The sequence below is a fragment of the Nylanderia fulva genome, unplaced genomic scaffold (genome assembly GCF_048542155.1).
Source record: "Nylanderia fulva isolate GAGA-0341 unplaced genomic scaffold, ASM4854215v1 Scaffold22, whole genome shotgun sequence".
Lineage (NCBI taxonomy): Eukaryota > Metazoa > Arthropoda > Insecta > Hymenoptera > Formicidae > Nylanderia > Nylanderia fulva.
Genome location: NW_028190285.1, coordinates 2,353,394 through 2,363,967, shown reverse-complemented (window position 1 = coordinate 2,363,967; position 10,574 = coordinate 2,353,394). Strand labels below are relative to the sequence as shown.

Here is a 10,574-nt window from a genome sequence, read left to right as displayed (position 1 = left end):
ATCAGCATGTTAACAACTTCATGTGAGTTGGACAATTCGATTAGGGACACGTGATTCACCAATCACAAGTCGAGCCGAGTCTGTCCGAAAGGAACCGAAAATTGACAGCTGAAGTTTCTTCTATGCATTTTACATGTCTATGTTTCATAGTTTGTGACGCCACCTGTAGCTCAACGAAAAAAATACATTTAAATATCTTGAGTTTTTGTAGTTTTGAAGGAGAGAGAGATGCATATATACATATAAAAGTGTTATTTTTGTCAAGTTTTTTTTATTAATTAAACAGTGCTTATATCATCAAGAATAAATCCGGAATGTCGGTGAGTTAAGATTTATATCTTTATTGAAATAGGTGTTTAACACGATATTTAATTTAAATCGTGTCTACATCTATTTGCAAGATATTAACCTATAAAATTGAGGTTGTAATTTTTCTTGTATGTATGTATATTTTTTTTTATCTCTGTTTTCAACAATCTCGACAAGTTGTGTACAAGTAATTTTAATTAATTTTTTATTACCTTTATTGGTTATTATAAATATGAAAAAATTCGTTTTAAAACGAAAGCCCTAAATTTTTACAAGATAAAAAATATTAATTTTAATTAGTCAATTTTGGAGAAAGTTCTTATCTCAATATGTCATCGCAGAAACTAATTTTATTCTAATTTCTGAACTTTATTTTGCTTTTTTTGTATATATATAATTAATTGATTTTTATTCCGCACAATGAATTCTGGCTTGATGTAAAATTTCGAATAAATAACAATTTAATTCCACTTTGCGGAAGAGGATTTTGGCGAGGTTTATTAACAATTCATGAAAATCAGGCGACTTTCGCGATTGTATTAACGTCCGCGCGCGCGTAAACGCCGATGTAGTGTGATGAAAGTAGCGTTTGGAATTTGCGTTTGCGCAAATACCCTGTCAAAGAGAGAAATTACGGAGCAGGACGGCGGATTTCGAGGAGGAGGCGGAACTGGCCTGGATCTCTAAATGCGATCTCACGGCGCGTGATAGCACCGTCGAATGGAAATTCGCATTCCTGCGGCAAGAGAGTACATACGTCACGCGTGCCGGACACGGTGCGTCAACCGAAGTGCGCAATTTCAACGTGATTTTATTTCACGTCACGCGAGAACCAAATATCGCTTTAACTATTTTATTTCGCTTGCCAAATTTCGTCTTTAACGTGAATTTATTTTTTCTTTTTTTTTTTATATACTTGAAATCTTGCGACAGGAACTATTTTTTTTTTTAATTAAAAAGCAAATCTTATTTCACGAATTTTTTAATTTTATTTTTGTTTATAATTGGATTTTTTTATTCGATTTTAATGTGAACTAAATATTTTCACGTCATGATCACGGTAACCAGTTTTATTTTTAATTTTTGTTTTATTTTGCCAAGTAAACTATATAACTATATACTTAAATGTCATAAGAGATTAAATTAAATTAAATTATACATCAAGCCAAAAAATAAAACTTATATTACAAGATAATTAAAATAAAAAAGTTGTGAATAAAATGAGAAGTTTGTCTTTGAAATACCGGGTAGATAGAATCCGTATCTGATTAGGAATAAAAATATATTAAAATAAAATTTATTTGATGTTTATTTCAAATAAAATGTATGAAATTTACGTCGCGTTAAATTAAAAATTCAATCATTATCGCCATCGTCGTCGTTGTCGTCGTCGTCTTCGTCGGCGTTAAAAGCTCTCGATGCTGAAACTTTCTTCTCGAGGTCGGTGGCCATGAGCGGAGCTCACGCCAAGGTCATTGATTCCACCGGCAGTTCCGGCTCGGTTTCTGGGCCAGGTTAACCGACGTGTCCGCGACGGCGACGTCCGGAATACCTTCGCTCATCGTGACGTCGGCTCGGCCTGATACGGCAAGCCGGTAACGAGCCGAACAACAACGGATGTAAACTTATTTGAACCAGCGGTCATAAGATTTTTTCTCCATCAATTAATGTACATTAGAAAATTGCATAATAATTATTTTAATTACAAAATAGTTCATTTTTATAATAAATGAATATTTGATTTTATGAAATAGGTATTTGACACGAATACGAATTTCTCCAATAGAGAATTTAGATAGAAAATTGTGAGTAATAATTGTAAATTATATTAATAATATATTATAATATATATATTAGAGAATTATATAATAATTAAACTTTATTACAAAATAGTTTATTTTTCTAACAAATGAATAATTGATTTTATGAAACAGCTGTTCAATCGACACGAATACGAATTAATTTCTCTTCAAATAGAGGATTTAGGTAGAAAATTGAAAAATAATTGTAAATGATATTAATAATATATTATGGAGAAGTATATGATAATTAAATTCATTTACAAAATAGTTTATTTTTATAATAAATGAATAATTGATTTTATATGAAACAGGTGTTCAATCGACACGAATACGAATTTCTCCTCAATAGAGACTTTACATAGAAAATTGAGAAATAATTGTAAATGATATTAATAATATATTATCATATATATTTAGAGAATTATATAATAATTAAATTCAATTACAAAATAGTTTGTCTTTATAATAAATGAACAATTGAGACAGATGTTCAGTCGACACGAATACGAATTTCTCCTCAAATTGAGAATTTAGATAAAAAATTGAGAAATAATTTGTAAATGAGAGTTAAATATAAATTAATTATTAAATATTTTAAGTTTGTGAGATATTATGGTACCGTGAATGACTTGCATACATATGTAAAATCTCTTTAATGATGTATGATGTCTCTTTCGATCGATTTGACTCTTACAGTTTGGTTGGCTAATGTGTAAATTACAGCCCTGCTGACAATATCGAAGTCCCACTCGCGAATATTCCGTCACGCAGAATGCAAACTGACCATTCATTCACGTCTAATTGTAAGTCTTTGCTTAAGTACCGGGGCATTGACGTGGCAACACGTGTTTCACACATGACTTTAACTTTTTATGATTTTTATTAGCAAATCAAAATTCTGATTTGCAGCTAGTGAAATTACGTTATGCATAATTAAAACACTTTCATAAATATTAATTTTACGTTGCTTAATAGGGCAACATTTTAGCTATCTTTAAGTTTAATTAATTAATAAAAAAAGGGCTGAATAAGCTTCTCTGACATTTAATTAAATAACTTTACATAACTAACTTTCACATAATTTCAGAGAATTTTCTCTCTCTCTCTTTCTCTTTCTTGTCAATTTTGTCATTCAATCTAAGAATTATCATGAAATAATTGTAAATTGAGCTAGATTTTCGCGATAGAGGTAGTTGACCGCATTCGATGAACAGCAGCGGCAGCCACTTAATTAACTGCATAAGACGCGACGTGAATTAAAACGGTATGCGCGAGTTTATGCTCGAAGATGACACGTGGGTTTACCTTGAGGAGGTCGCGGTGCGTCAATCTTATTCTTCTTGTATTTAGAGGATGCTGAGAATGATCCGATAGGAAATTCTCATCTAAATAGTTGTTGAACCGCGATTACACATTTTTAAATATTTTTTATTTTGCACGACACCAACTGCATAATTATATTTACAATATCATACAATTAATAATCAAATGTACACGGGGAGAATTTTCTCGTAGAATTTATTCTGAAAATCTGCATGGACCCAGGTAGAAATTTTGTCTGGAAATAATCAGAGCTCCATATATTCTTTTAAAAATATTTCTGGAATTCAGGTGAAAAATCTAAGTAGAACCTGTGTAAAGTTTTGGTCGCCTAAATAGTACAGGCTCTATCGCAGAATCCGGGTGGGCTCAAAATTACGCTCAGAATTTGTAGAAAAATTATTTGGAGTCTAACTAGGACCTATAATTTTTTTAAATATTTGCTTGATTTGTATTATAATTATTTCTATAAGCTAGATTATTCAATCCTGGCCCCATATATAGTTTCATATTTATTATAGTTTGGGAAAAATATGTCAGTGGCGATCTAGAACCCATGCAGATTTTTCCGATTATTTTTTTCCTCGGTAAAATAAAGGTAAATTTCTAGGGTGCATTCTGGATTTAGGGCTGATTTTTCCAACATCTTAGTAAGTTTTATCCGACAGATAGCATATTTTCGTCTCTTTTCAGATAAATTCTAAAAAAAGAAACAAAGATATGCTACCTGTTGGATAAAACTTATCAAGAGTTGGAACAACCGGCCCTTAGACAGATATTTCAAACTGGATTTTTTTTACCTAGGCTCTGTATTTAATCTCGGTAAATCGAGACAGATTTCTACCTGGGATAAAAAATATTAATATGTACATAGTAAAATTAATCAAACATATTTTATATCTTATTGTGGTAGATATAAAATATATAGATATAAAATATAAAATTTTATAATTATATAATTTTATACATTATTATATTATTTATTGTGGTAGATATTAAAATTCTTCCAATACCATATTGTCTCACGATTACCATGATTTTCAGAATAAATTTTAAGAGAAAATTCTCTTTGCGAGAATGATTATTCCTATATTTGTAGAATAATTATTTCAAAATTAGTTTAAATTGATTTAACGAAATAATGTTGTATCGCATATTATTTCAAATTATATTTAGCCTTTATTATTCAACGTAATAAAAACGAAATACAGCTCCAAGTAGAAGAGTTTACAAACTGTCAGACTTTGAAAAATATCAAAGATTATTTTTTGCACTACTAATATGATTATATTTCATGCAATTTAATCAAATTTTCTACATTTAGTTATACACGCATCGATAATAATTACTTCTCTAATTATTCGAATATTATTTGAAGATAAGTTTTGCATGCGCTTAATACATCTGCACAACTTGTCGAGATTTAAGCAAAACTATATAGAAAAAAAATGTATAAATAATAGGCGTTGCGAGAAGAAAAGAATGATACGTATGTGCATGGCAGAAACCGGAGCGAAACTTTTCCTCCTAGATCTAGGAGATCTCATCTCGGTGCGATCGCGCGCGGATGATGACAGCATCCGGCGCTCGCGGATGACGTCATACGGCGGGGGCAACGGCGGTGATGATCGCGTACGATGACGTCGACAATGATCGCGGACCGGCAGCAGAAGGAGGTAGGAGGAAGAAGCTTGAGCCGGCAGGCCAGGAATCGACGTCGCGTCGTTTCGTTGCCGGGCCAGTTCCTTCCAGTTCGCCGTGTCGACGACTTCTTCCTTCGCATTCCCGGATTCGCGATTTCGAACGTTTATATATGAATACGAACGGGGAAACGTACAGGTCGTCGATCCGCGACACCGGCCGGACACATGACAGTGACCCACTTTATAGCGGTTCCGATATATCGCGCTATTATATACATATGGTTTCGCGCTCCTCGGGATCGTGTCAAATCATTCGAAATAATAATATACCGTATCTCGGACAAAATTGTAATCGGACTGACGGTTTAACGCGATCGATTTTTTCCACTTGATACCGTATCCGATACCGTATTTATACACGTGATACGGCTCGTTTAACGGTGAATTCTCAAGCGATCTGTAGTGCAAAAATCTGTAAAATTGAATTGTGCGTGTCGAATAAACGGAACAATCGAAAATAAATCGAGTAGAGTGAGCAAGTGGAGTAACGTAAAGTAAATCGAACTCGATATTGGATGGCCGTATATACGCTTTCAACGCTAATTCCTAACGCATACTTGCATCAGTCACGCGAGCGCGACTCTAAATTGAGGAAAACACGGTCGGAATCGGACGGCCATGTTTTACGCTTAAAAGTGTGACTGATTATTATTAAAGCACCGTTTTAATATGTCGGACAAATTAGAAATTCGGAATTGTATAGGTCGCCACGTTCAGCTACCAAACGCAATTCGTACTTACGATTTCAATGTAGAACAAATTGTTGTATATACATTTAGCGTGTTAATCGCAATCGTTTGATTGCGTTCAACATTTAATCACGATGGAGAATTGGTCGCGTTTCGCGTGATATTATTCATCTAAGGTGCCTACTTACAGGAGGAGTTGTATTTAGCGCAAATCACAGCGCATGACATGATTATCATCACGATGTTATCGCCGGCGCCGAGAATTAAACGATTGCGTTTAACGCTAAACGCGATCGTGCGACTCTCAGACGATGATTCAATCAGATGATTCAATTCCAGACGATAATTAATTCAGCATTACCGACACATATTATAGCTGGAGTCGGACGATAAATCACGCATTCGATTCAGTCAATTCTAAAGTTTTTATATCGAATGAGTATATGAATATATACGAGAGTGTTAAGTGGACGCTAAATATGGCACGTGATGCAAATACAATTTCATATATATATAAATAAATTTATGTACCATGGCAAAAACGATTAACGCGATCAGTAATAATTGACGAGTTTGCATTAGAAGTAGCTTTTTTCTATATCTCGATCCGATAATTAATCACTTGTAGATCTCAAATTTTTTGAGACTTGAATTGAATATCGCGAGCACGAGTATATAAAAAAAAACATTAGAGTATAGGACATACATTTAATTTATTGTGTATAAAATATTTTTGGAGAAAGATAATAAAGATTATAAAATATACTGTATATATATATATATAAAAAATATATTTTACTAAAGTATATATATATATAATGTAATAAAATATACAGGAAAAAGTTAGCCACTATTTAGCTGGTAACTAATATTTTAGCTATAGTTGAACAGATAATTCTATTTCTAGCTATCATAGCTAAAATTTAGATATGATAACTAAATTTCTTGTGTAATATAGGGACAGCTAAAATTTAACTATATAGCAGCTAAAATTTGTTCCATGATATAACTAGAAATATAAAAAAATAATTATGTTAAATATATTAGTATATAATAAAAAAATAAAAAAACTTGTATTATTCCTGCTTGTAGATGCATATTATATATTATATGTATATTTTATAATTTCCATTTTCTTTCTCTAAATTTGATATACATATATCGTGAAAACTATGTCCGATAATGAGAAAGATTTTCTGGCACGCATAAAGATTCGCCGCAAGCGAAAGAACTTGATAGAATTCAGGAAGGCGGTAATTTAGTCTCCACGCGCGCATTATGTCGCCTCGTGCCAGATTTGGTGAGGAACACTTGTTCCAACACGCGATTTCTATACAGCTCTCGTCATTTTTATTTTATTTCATTTTCATTTTTTTTTTTTTTTTCGTCACATCAAAGCAAATATGCAAATTTCTGACGAACGATTACGTAAATAGTACATGTTAACCTTTTCGGGTCTGTTTATTTTTTGATATCGCCCATTAGAAGGCGATTACAGAGCGGAATGTCACACTTATTGCGTGTGTAATTTGAATAGAATTAATCTTTTCGATGCCATAAGTCAAGTTGCCGACAAAAATTTCAAAACTTATTTTAATTAGTGTAAGACGATTCAATCAGCGCGACGAGCAGAACTGAAAATTCTCGTTAATTAAACTAATTAATTAAACAAGTCGAATCTAGTATTTATGAGCTCAAAAAAAAGAACTTTGTCGTTTTTAATTCAATGAGGTTGACTAGTTTGACTCTGAAATAATACTGGTAGAAAAAAAAGCACGTTTTCTCTCGTGTTGCCTTTCCGACATATTCTAGACACAGTTTTTGTGCTCCTTAAATTATGGGATATTATCGTGATTTCCTAACTAACGAAGGATCAGGACAAAGTCCACCTGTATTTCTCCGTCTCTTTTCCTCCTTTTTCTCTCTTTCTCTCTGGAGAATGACTCGCGCACTCGAGTTCATCGACGGAAATACATCGCACGACTCAGAATGCCTTTCCTATACGTTCGCCTAACAATAAGTAACATACTTTGTCTATGTACATATATATCTTATATATCTTCGACGATAAGAGATTGTATAGTCGTCGATTCATCTTTCTACCTTCTAAAATACAGGAGCACAAAACTAATGCTAATTAATTTCAACACAACGTTCAATTTTAATCTCTTACAATTTTACTTGATTTTATAATCATTTTTATGTCGATTTGGATTTAAAATCTTGATTCTACATTCGTGAACTTTTCTCGATATTAATAATAATTTTTGCGATACACCGTCTCATCTTTTCCGAACAAAAATCGATGATTCGCTCGTGAACCACTGGTCCAGTCTCGCGATTTTCGGAGTATCGAGACGCGCGCTGGAGATCGTCGTGACAGCTAGCTTGCTTGCTGCCTTGAACCGTGACGGTGCGATAAAAACGCCGGTTGTTAATTGGCCCGCGCATGCACGCGGGATCGTGCATGGATTTACGTAACACGTGAATTCATGAGAGAGAGAAAGAGTGATTTTCGCGACGTGCGATAACGCAAATTGCGACGCGCCGGCTCTGGTTGCCAACAGCTGATCCATGATTCGTTCGCCAAACGTCAAAAGCGCGACACAATTTTTTCTTCTTTTTGTTAAAAAAAAAAACGACATCGCGTTAGATCATTTTTAATTAAGTATATTTATTCAAATTGCTTATATCATTATATAATTATTACGAGATGGTCCGAAGATTAGCCTGGAATTCTGTCGAAAAACTTCGCGAAGAGACACTTTGACCATTTTTTCCTCGATGAAGATTCGATTGAAAGAGCATCGTGTTTGTAGTCTTGATAAGATGATTAATTAAGAATCGTAAAATAAATAAGAAAGAACTTGATACATTCAAGGTATCTTCATATTATCCATGTTGCAAATGTTACTTTTTTTTAGAGGGAATTTTTTTCTTAAAAAATATATGTCAAGTGACGTGCGAATATTGTTCTTTTAACATCTCTTTTTACATTTGCAATATTTGCTCTTAATTAATTTGATAATTAAAACCACATTAGCTGCATGATCATCAAAGGCTTTTTCTATTTGTGAAAGTTTAAATTCGAAGAGTAAGAGATCGAGATCTCTTTCTCCATGAATTTTTAAGTTCGAGACGTTAATGTGCTCTTATTACTTTATTAATTTCCGCTTTTTCGTGCGCTATATATGAAGAAAAACTGAGGCGTCAAATACATGTACTTTTTCCGCAAATCTCGGCGAATCACCAGACTTTTCTGCGGCGTATGCTAGCTGATAAGCATCTTTATTACACACTGGCGCAGAACTTGACATAGTTCATCCAGATCGAGATCTTATTAAGGGAAGAATATCGATTTGCTGAGCACACGATTTTTCCACGCAAAGCATAAATAAATTAATGGAAATTCAGAAAAATTAATTTCAATTTATCATCAAAATCTTTTCATTCGTTTTTGATTATCACATCTATAGTGAGTGGAAATCTGTCTGTTATTTAAACTTTTGTATTAATATAAGCTCTAAAATTAATTAAGCTCTAATCAATTAATATTTTATTGCAACAAAATTATTTTAATATCTAGCCTGTATCTCTTCATTTTTCGTTCGATGAAAATATTTTGATGTATTTGCATATTTTATTGAACCCAAAAGAGAGAAAGAAAGATACGAGTTAAGGAGGACAGATCTAACCATTGTATTGATTTTTTTTCTTACAGATGGAATGAAAGACTCGCGATGCGTTCGATCACGTTGGATCTTAAGCAATGTTCTTCGATCGCGAAATGCTTGAGTGTGCGTAGTGACATCATCTGAATGGGTTACACCTGTGTGGAGCGGCCACCGTGCATTCCGGAATCCTGGAATGCGCGATAGTCAATCTGCACATTTCCAATTGAAAAGTTTCCAAGAGTACATCTTCATCGATCGGTGAGAAGTCTCTATAGCTTTATATAAATCATATGATGCAGAATGTTATCGTCGCAAAATATTGGTGGAAAGCCTGAATTTATCATAAGTATTGCGAATAAAGCAAAATAATTTAGGGAAAGATGTTCTGATTTCGTGGAAATTATATAATTCCTTTAAATACTTTACCTTGATCTTATTTTGATATGAATTAATTTACTTTACTATATTTATTGAATTTTTGTTTTAGCTTTAAAAGATTGATTTGATTAATTTTATTTCATAATCAGTTTTAATTGATTGAATTTCACTTCTTCACAGGTTTTTTTCTTTTAATAAGCACGGTGCTTATTATTTTCTTGAATTTGTTATTTTTCAGAGATTTGTATCTCTTCTTACCTTCCACTTTTTTCTAAGAGAGAATCGATATTTTGTAATTTACATTTATAATATTCTCGTCGCTTTCAATTTAAGCTGCATTAAATTCACAATTTATCATTTCATTCTATATTTAAAGACTAAATTTAACCTTTAATCAGGACAACCGAAAAAGCTTCCCGAATAAAACTTGACGATTCAAATATCATTGAATCGTCATGTGGATCTTTTCAGAGCGAGAGATGCATCCGGATGAAGTCTTCATCGGCCATAAATCGAATTGCATTGGGTCGGTGGGACTTTCGTCCGTTTGCAAAACTCGCCAAACAACAATCAACGATCAATAAAATATATGATGCAATGCGATTACAATTCTCAGTGAACGAATCAATATAATGTTAGAAAAAAATGAAGCGAATTCTGACATATAAAATAGAATAGAATAGAATATTAACATAGAAA

General features: G+C 32.8%; 1 long non-coding RNA gene across 1 annotated transcript; it reads left to right on the top strand.

The window, feature by feature from the left end:
• Positions 1-227: 227 nt before the first annotated feature.
• On the top strand, positions 228-9,910 carry LOC114932772 (uncharacterized). Its single transcript, XR_003819950.2, has 3 exons — positions 228-320; positions 4,963-5,107; positions 9,545-9,910. It is a non-coding gene; the product is annotated as an uncharacterized LOC114932772 (long non-coding RNA).
• The last annotated feature ends 664 nt before the right edge of the window (positions 9,911-10,574 follow it).